At 43.0% G+C, this 8,286-nt stretch overlaps 1 pseudogene across 1 annotated transcript; it reads left to right on the top strand.

Moving 5' to 3' along the window:
• The first annotated feature begins 250 nt into the window (after nt 1–250).
• Nucleotides 251–6,445, top strand: LOC310890483 (zinc finger CCCH domain-containing protein 11A-like; annotated as a pseudogene). Its single transcript has 11 exons — nt 251–433; nt 663–782; nt 1,565–1,688; nt 2,133–2,336; nt 2,862–2,981; nt 3,490–3,570; nt 3,987–4,097; nt 4,836–4,898; nt 5,157–5,252; nt 5,463–5,528; nt 6,042–6,445. The product of its transcript is annotated as a zinc finger CCCH domain-containing protein 11A-like (transcript).
• Nucleotides 6,446–8,286: the final 1,841 nt, after the last annotated feature.

Genomic DNA, 8,286 nt, shown 5'->3' with positions numbered 1-8,286 from the left:
AGTGACTCCCTTTTCAGGCTTCCGGATGTGCTCCAAGGCATATTATTGAGGACGTGGAAGAGAACACTTGCTGACAAAGCTCCTGGCAGCTTTACAGAACTTTAGTTTAATATTGTGTTAGTTCCCGTAACAGCTGATTTCAAGGCATTGCTCTCCTCAAGAGACTAATTTGATGAACAGAAGAAAGCTGGAAAAATGCTTGTTACTCATTATTTTTCACTTGTTGGTACTTTGTTTAGGGTTACTTTTAAAAAGAAGATTTCACTGATCACAAGCCAGTGGAAGACTTTCAGCCCAAGCAAGGGTGAAGACAGCTCTCTCCAAGAGCAGAGGAAGTCCCTGTGGAGAGAATCCGAGCTTGTTATCAGAACTTGTCGGCATGTCTAAACAAGGAGACGATTGCTACTTCTATTTCTATTCTACCTGTACCAAGGTATGGCTGGGTTTCTTTTGCTTTGCTTTGCTTTGTTTTTTTGTTGTTGTTTTTTTTTTTTTTTTCTTTTTTTTCAGGAAGGGGTAGAGTAGGAGGAGGAGGCACACTGGTCTTTGGTTAACGTGATAACCAGATAGATTCTGAATTCAATCGTAGCAACCTGAGGCAGTAGCATGGACGTTTTTGAGGCTGTACTATATTTTCCTTGTTGGTTTCCTTTTGGTTACAGGGAGACAACTGTTCCTTCCGCCACTGTGAAGCTGCTCTGGGGAACGAGACAGTCTGCACGCTGTGGCAGGAGGGTCGTTGTTTCAGGAATGTCTGCCGATTCAGACACATGGAAATCGATGTGAGTGCCTAAAGATGTGTTCTCAAAATAAATCAACAAAAGCATTTTTCAGTGCTGTAGGTGTGCTGATTGTGCTTTTGCAGGACAGAGTCCTTTGCTTTGGAATTACACTGGTTTCTGTTAGCAGGGGAGGGGGTGGGAGGAAGGAGAGGGAAATAAAATCAATGCCTTAGGTATGTCTTAGCAAGATTTTCTTTTATTAGACGCCGACAGTATTTTCTCAACAGATGCAGAATAACCGCTAACTAGACTGCTAAAAGCTGCTGGAGCAGGGGGGTAATAAACAGGCTGTACTAGCCTCCTGAGAGCAGGCTTGATAATGATCTATCAGGTCTCTTGTGTCCCGGAGTCCTTCAGATAATGCTGTTCTAGCTGCCTGGGCTAGGAAGCAGTGGGGAAAGTTAAAGGTGCAGAAGAACGAAGTCTCCGAGAAGTAGTTCTGGATAGAGTTAACGTAGGCAATTTAAGATGTTCTTTTTCCCTCTGAATAATCCTAGTATAATCCTGGGTGTATTAGTTTAACCCACCCTAAACTGATGTCTGAGAGTGCCTGTCTTCTCAAACTGAATGATGACAAGGCTAAACGTGCATAGTGGTTACAGCTTCTGCAAACTTTGTGAATATGCCCGGAAATACTATACTTCCGTGATAAACTGACCTTTGGAATGATGTTTCAGCACTGTATTGTGACAGCCCTATCGCTGTCGTGACCTGGAACTGTGCATCTCTTTGCAAACCTTAGGTGCATGTTATCACGAGCTTGTCTTTCTTTCTGTCTTCAGAAAAAGCGCGCTGAGATTCCCTGCTACTGGGAGAAGCAGCCAGTAGGCTGTCAGAAAGCCAACTGTGCTTTTCATCACGCAAAGGGACGTTACATCGATGGCGTCTTCTTACCACCAAGCAAGAGTGAGTTTAGGTCCTTTTTCTTTAAGTATTGAAGAATTAATTTTGCATATTACTTAGTGGGTGCCAATAGTGTAGGAGACATCAGGTAACCGTTCATTTGTGAGTGCAGGAAAAGGTCTGCAGTCCTAGGTGGTCAGCTAAACCGAGTGTACTGCTGCTGTACTGCTGGTATTTGTTTTCTGCTTTCATGCTCAGCTTCTCTCTGCTTTGTGTGATATTTGCCTTGCAGTTTGCTTTCTGTTGTTTCGTCTTCTGCTGGGTGGCAGGGAGATGTGTTGTTGTTTGAAGGCAAGTCATTGTTCACGGTGTAAACAGTGGCGGGATGGGCAAAAGGAGATGCTGCATTCATTGCCTGTGCAGGTTATCTGCCTTAGCTACCATCTTCGTGCATTGTGGTCAAAGTTTTAAACTGCCATATTACTGATGATCCTCCTCTTCCTCTAGCTACACTGCCAAGTCCGCCTGAGTCCGCGGACGATGATTTGAAAGTGGCTCAGATGTCACTGCAGCAAAACAAACTTTCTGTCCAGTCCAATCCCTCTCCATAGCTAAGGCGGGTGATGAAAGTGGAAAACTCGGAAAATGTCCCAAGCCCTACACACCCTCCAGTTGTAATCAATGCTGCAGATGATGATGAAGATGATGATGGTGAGCATGGTTTGGTTCCTGGAAGGAATTTGTGCTGTAAATGATTGTGTAAGTCTTTGGTTCTTGGAAGGAATTTGTGCTGTAAATGAATGTATAAATCACAGATGACCTGAGGTCTGACTAGCGATAGGGCAGGCAGTCCGCTCAGGTCACTGGTGGCTTTGTCTGGCAGTCAGCGGACAGAACCTGAAATGTTGGAGGAAAGCTTAGAACCACTCTTGGCTTTAGCTGGTCTGTTGTGTAAAGCTCTATGTGAAACTAGGAAGGAAATTCCTTTTTTTTTGTCTGAAGAGTAATATGTTGTGTAGTAGTTAAAGCTGCAGAGAGAATCTAGAGTCCTAGATGTTTTGTCCTAGGGTAGTCTACTTACGAGTTCATCAGGTCAGTGTAGCTGTATTAAAAAAAAAAAAAAACAAAAAAAACCCAACTTTTTTATAGGAACCATGGACTGAAGTGTCATTGCATGAGCTACATAATCACGAACAATCTGGCCTATGCATAACTGAATAGATTTTTCCCCTTCAGACCAGCTTTCTGCGGAAGGAGAAGAAACTAAAACTCCCGTCCAGCAACCAGCTGAGGAAGGCCAAAATGGATTACGGATGATTTCCACTGGGAAAGCCAGTGCTACTACTGCTAAACAAGGTATTCCAGCACCTGTAGTAGGATAAATCGGCAGGATAACTTGACAATTAACTCAAAAGCAATGTGGCGTAAAAACACAACAGAATGTAGGGGTGCTGAATGGACTCGGTTATTTCCATGATCTCATTTCTCCCTGATACCATCATGTGCCCATTGGGTCAGAAAGTTGAACTGCTTTTCTTTCCTTTTGGAGAACAAAACAGGGTCACAGCATGGAGTTTAAATGGCTGCACGTGCAGCCTGGCAACCACTGTTGAAAGCCATATCTAACGATAGAGGGATCTAATATCACGTAAATGGATTAAAATTAAAACTACAGTTTTTACCCTGAAGGGTGAAAGGAGGGGCAAAATGCCATTGATTCTATGGTTGTTTCACTTGTGAGGAGTGTTGACAGGCTTTATTCTAAATACTTCTGAAAGTTCCTGAGCACTAAGAAGCCTGAGGATCTGTGGTCCTCAGTGAGTGCCTCTAAGCCTTAGTCTCATTAACTGTTTTCTGTTTTCAGAGGACGGTCTGAATTTTGGAATAAAAACACTTGAAGAAATCAAATTGCAGAAAATGAAGGAAAAAACTAAGAGACACGGTGGTGAGTTAATATTCCCTGCTTCCTTACCCGGTTCACCTTCATCCTGTGTGATGATTTTTCTTTCAAAAAAAACCTCTTCCAGTAATACCGGGTAGCTGGCTATGCTTTGGTGAATCCAACTATTTTGCCAAAGAAGTGAAATTTGATTGGCTTCAGAATGGCAGGTGATGGTGGCTGGGAGCTGCTTGAGGGATAGACTTCCATGTTTAGCTGGGGGCATCGAGCAACCTGATTCTCAGCCAGCTGGTATTCTAGATGGGAATTCCAAGGGCAACCAGAGGCAAACTAGTCACCTCTCTTATTTGCATGCTCTGGTCACTGTATGTTTGACAGTAATGAATAATTAAAGTTTTTTGTTCTTCGTGATAGTTTTTTCTGTTTGGTAAACTTCCTTATGTTTTGCTTGCTCTGAGCAGAAGGTCCTTCAAGATCTTCTCTTCCTCCCGTCGATTCTATGATTTTTCCTGCTCCGGAAAAGGAAAATGTCCGGACAGTGGTGAGAACTGTGACACTGTCTACAGAGGAAGGTAATAATTCATGCTTTTGTTTTGATTTCATTACTCCTAAACTGGAAGGTTAAGCAAGAAGGAAGGCAATTCACCCCTGTTAGCCTCCTGGTGCTGCCGCCTTCTGTTCAAAACATGCTTTTATGCTGAAAGTCCCTGGTTGTACTGGAAAGCTTTGGTGCTCAGGTTAAGTGCAGTAGCAGGAGAAAGAAAAAAATGTGTCAGTATGCAAATAGGGGGATAACTGAAAAACAGGAGAGTAACGAGAAGAAAGAGCTCTAGAGGACAGTGCTATGTAAGAAGCAATTTCTGAAGCTTTAAAGAGGCTGACAGTGGCACGTGTGGACAGTAGTGCGATAGGAGTCTGTGTATAAATTATATTGTTTAGAGTTGTGCAAATTCCTTTGAAAGGGAAAGAAGTGAAGAAGTACTTCTACCCATAGACATTCACCTTAGAAAGGAATATTTCTCAGCATTTGTACCTAATAATATTCTGCTTGCTTATGCAGCTCTGTTCTGCACAAAGTATAGCTGTCAAGCAGACTCAGATTCATTCTCGACTACATTCAGCTGGAATTTGAGGGAAACACTGAGACTATGGATACTTTTTCTAAGTTAATTATAGTTGAAATATGAGTTTGTGTGGTTTAGCTGTCAAAACAGTGCCTTGCTGGGTTCTTTTTGGACATGGGCTAACAGTATACTATTTCTATTGGCTACTGGTTTCTATGAAATAGAAAAATTTTACTTTTGTTTTAGGGGAGGAACCTGTGGTTCGACTAGATCTTGCTGAGAAACAAGGAAAACGGAAAGCCTCCGTGGGTAAGAACTTTTTATGAGCTGTTATTTAGGTGCCGCCTTCTCTATATGACTGCATTGAAGAGTATTTTTGACGTATGAGAGGAAAATGCGTTGCAGTGGAGATCTGTGTTGACTGCAGAAATGGCAAAAAAAACATTTAGCAGCTGAAAGGCAATTTTATGAAAATATGCTTGAAAAATAGAAGCTTGTGGTTGACTGTTCTCAAATCTTCCTGCAAAGAAATGTTCTTAAAATATTCCTTGTTTTCTCTGTCTGAAGCTGATGTAAGCGCCCTTCCGGTGAAGCGCAGCCTTGCTGAAAGGCTGGGGAAGAAGGTGGAGGTTCCGGGAAATGCTGACAAAGCACCAAAGAGAGGTACAGCTACTAAACAGGCATCTGGATGTGATTCACGGGTTTTGTAGTTAGGCTTTCTGTTTGTCCTTTTCCTGCGATGTTTCTTTTTGCATGTTGGCTGAGGTCTTAATCACCGGGATTCAAAGTTACCTTTCCTGCCTTGTTTTTGAATGTGAACACAAAGTTGACGTTTATGCAGCCTCCCTAATTTGGTCTTTTTCTGTTTTGCAGTTCAAGTTCCCAAGTCTGTGAAGGAGAGGCTAGGATTACCTTCTCAACGGACTAGTACTGCGAAAGGTAACAACTGGCTATTAAATATACTTTCTCCTTCTTCCTTTCCGTGAACTTAGACCGTTTTCATACAGCCCTAAAAAGGAATTCAAATGAAAACAAAGAACTGATTCCTCTTGCTCGAGTGCTGAAGCTCTTCTGACAGCCACTATCAGAAATCTGGCTCTAGGTGTGTGTTTATTTTCCGCTTGTGCCTTGTCAAGGTTTTAAGCTGCTTCTGTGAACCATCATATACAATTAGAATAGAGCCACTGCCGGGAGCAGGAATTTGAAATGCAGTCTGAAAAAGTAATCAAGTAAACTAGCATTTCTGTGTAGCAACTCTCTCTGGATAGGGCTGGTCTTCAAAATACAACAAGTGGCTCAGAGGAGGAGGAGAATGTTAGGCTATTGTCCTAAGATGCGTTATTGGGAACGCTCAGGCTTAGTTTTCCTTAGTACTGTGACAAATTTTGGAGACTTAAACTATTGTTGGACTCTCTTTAAATGTTGGCGCTTCTCATTTCTTGATGATGACAGGGAAGGCTGCTAAGCCAAAGGGAGAGGTCCATGTGAAAACACTGGAGGAAATCCGTCGTGAGAGAGCTCTTCAGAGACGAGAATGTCAAGCCAAAGCCCAGGCTGAATGGCATGGTAAAACCAAAGATCCCAGCGCAGGGGCAAAAATTGAGGGTGAGCCCAAGAAGCAGAGCGTGCTCACTCTTTCCGGGCCCAGCAAAGTGCAGTCGAAGGAGCCGGCAGGTAAAGCCAAGCCAGAAGGAGAAGTGCGTGTTAAAACCCTGGAAGAAATAAAGCGCGAGAAAGCTCTGCGGATGCAGCAGAGTGGAGAAAATGTGCCAGCTCCCCCAGCACAACCTGGACCTGCCCCAGCCGGGCAGAAATCGTTATGGAACACAAAGCTATCAGGTAATAAGATGCTTTAATACCTGCCCCGGTGAGGTGCTTCCCATATTGAGCAAGTTCCGTTTGCTCAGGATCTGCTTTGCTTTTTCCTTCAATGCAGAGGATAAAAGAGTTTAAGGCTGCAAAGTTCAAAGGCAAAGAAGGGCCAGAACATGCAACCATGTCTGTTTTCGTTAATTACGTGATGGTATTCTGTATTTCCCACTAGAAAATTAACACATTGAGGGGCTTTTTAGTCTAATTTTGGTATTCTGTTTTTTTCTGCCATCTGTTTATGGTATGAAGTCCTCCCTGCGTTGAGTTCAAGTTCACCTTCCTCTTTGGCATGTGTTGCTTAACTTGACACGTGTATGTGTTTGTAAAGCATGCTTCAGCGTCTTAATGTGGGGGGCCAGTTTCTGTCAAAAATGACAGAGGATCAAAGGCCTCGTTGTTAAGATTATATCAACTTTGTAAAATGAGATTGTGTGAGGGAGATAAGGAGGGCTTAAAGGCTGCATGCACTGCACATTGTAGCCTTTCTCTCTGTCTCATGGGACACGAGGAAATAAACACACAAAGAAAACAAGTACTGAGCTTTCTTTCGTTTCTTCTCCTGCCAGCCAGATGTTAGGTCAGGAATGGGAGACTAGAATATGACTCTACAAATTTGGATTTTGTAGAACAACTTAATAGATTTTGTGGGACATCACTGCAGGGGAGAGGAAGCTGGTACAACAGTTGCATACACTCTCTTGTCTTACTATACCTGCTGCTTTTCCTTTCCTAGAGGGAGCAAGACTTTAAATACAAAAGCTGTCAACATTTGTGAATCTTACTAGACTTCATACAACGTCTTAGAGTATTGCTTGCACTTGGGATCGCTCTGTGTCTGAGTTTCCCTCGTCCTGGATTATGATTTACTGTAGCTATTCAGTTCCTTTGTTCCTTTGTATGGATTGTTGGTAGACGGAGTTTACTATGTGGAAGATATTGCTGAGAATCCAGGCAATGGCAGTGTAATTCTGCTGGCCAAATACAGTTAACTGTGTAGACGGGCCGTGGAAATGAGGAAGAGAACGTGGATTTTTCATGAGGCAGAGCAAGACTGTATCAGTTCTCTCTTCCTTTTACTCTAGCCAACTTTAACATGTTTGCGAAGCCTTGGGATGGGAAAGTCGCTTCCCCCAAGAAGAAGGCACTGAAACGTAAGGCACCTGGCAGTTTTCCCTCTGCTGTAGCAGCTGTGAAGCCACGGACTGCCTCTGACGCTGACACAATGGGACCTCCAGCCAAAAAAGCAGCTATGGTAAGGACAGGGGCTAATGCAGAAATGGATCCCTTGTAAAATTTACACCCTCCTCTAGGAGAAAAGATGGAAAACTCAAAAGTTCTACAGGCTTTCTGTTTCCTTTTAAATCCAGTAGCTGCCTACAGAATTCTTGTAGTACCCTTCCATATTTATTAGATTAATGGCACTATTTACTTAGTCCTCTGTGATTCTGTGATTTCTCTGGTGTGGAGGATTTTGTCCATTAATGCTGTGTTCTTAAAAGACACAAGATCATTAGTAACCTCCAAGTGAATATTAACTTTCTTCAGGAGCACCTTGGTTTTGTATTTTGGCTAAGGCTCCGCAATGCCAGAGGAGAAGCAGCATGGAGGAAAAAGCTAGTAAGGAATCTTTTACCCATGAGTCCTAAATGCTGTTTTGCTGCTTTCTAGGCTGTTCCAGCCACGCTGGAGCATGTCCCAGCCACCAGACTTGAAGAAAATCCCCAAAACAGGTGATGACCACAACTTGTTCTTTTTCTCAATCGGTGTATATCCCCAGTGAAACATAAGTTCTGTCACACGTGGGGAAAAAAGGAGGGTTCTGAGA

Source organism: Anser anser (assembly GCF_964211835.1).
Source record: "Anser anser genome assembly, contig: HAP1_SCAFFOLD_73, whole genome shotgun sequence".
NCBI classification, from domain to species: Eukaryota; Metazoa; Chordata; class Aves; order Anseriformes; family Anatidae; genus Anser; species Anser anser.
This window is presented reverse-complemented; position numbering and strand designations above follow the sequence as displayed.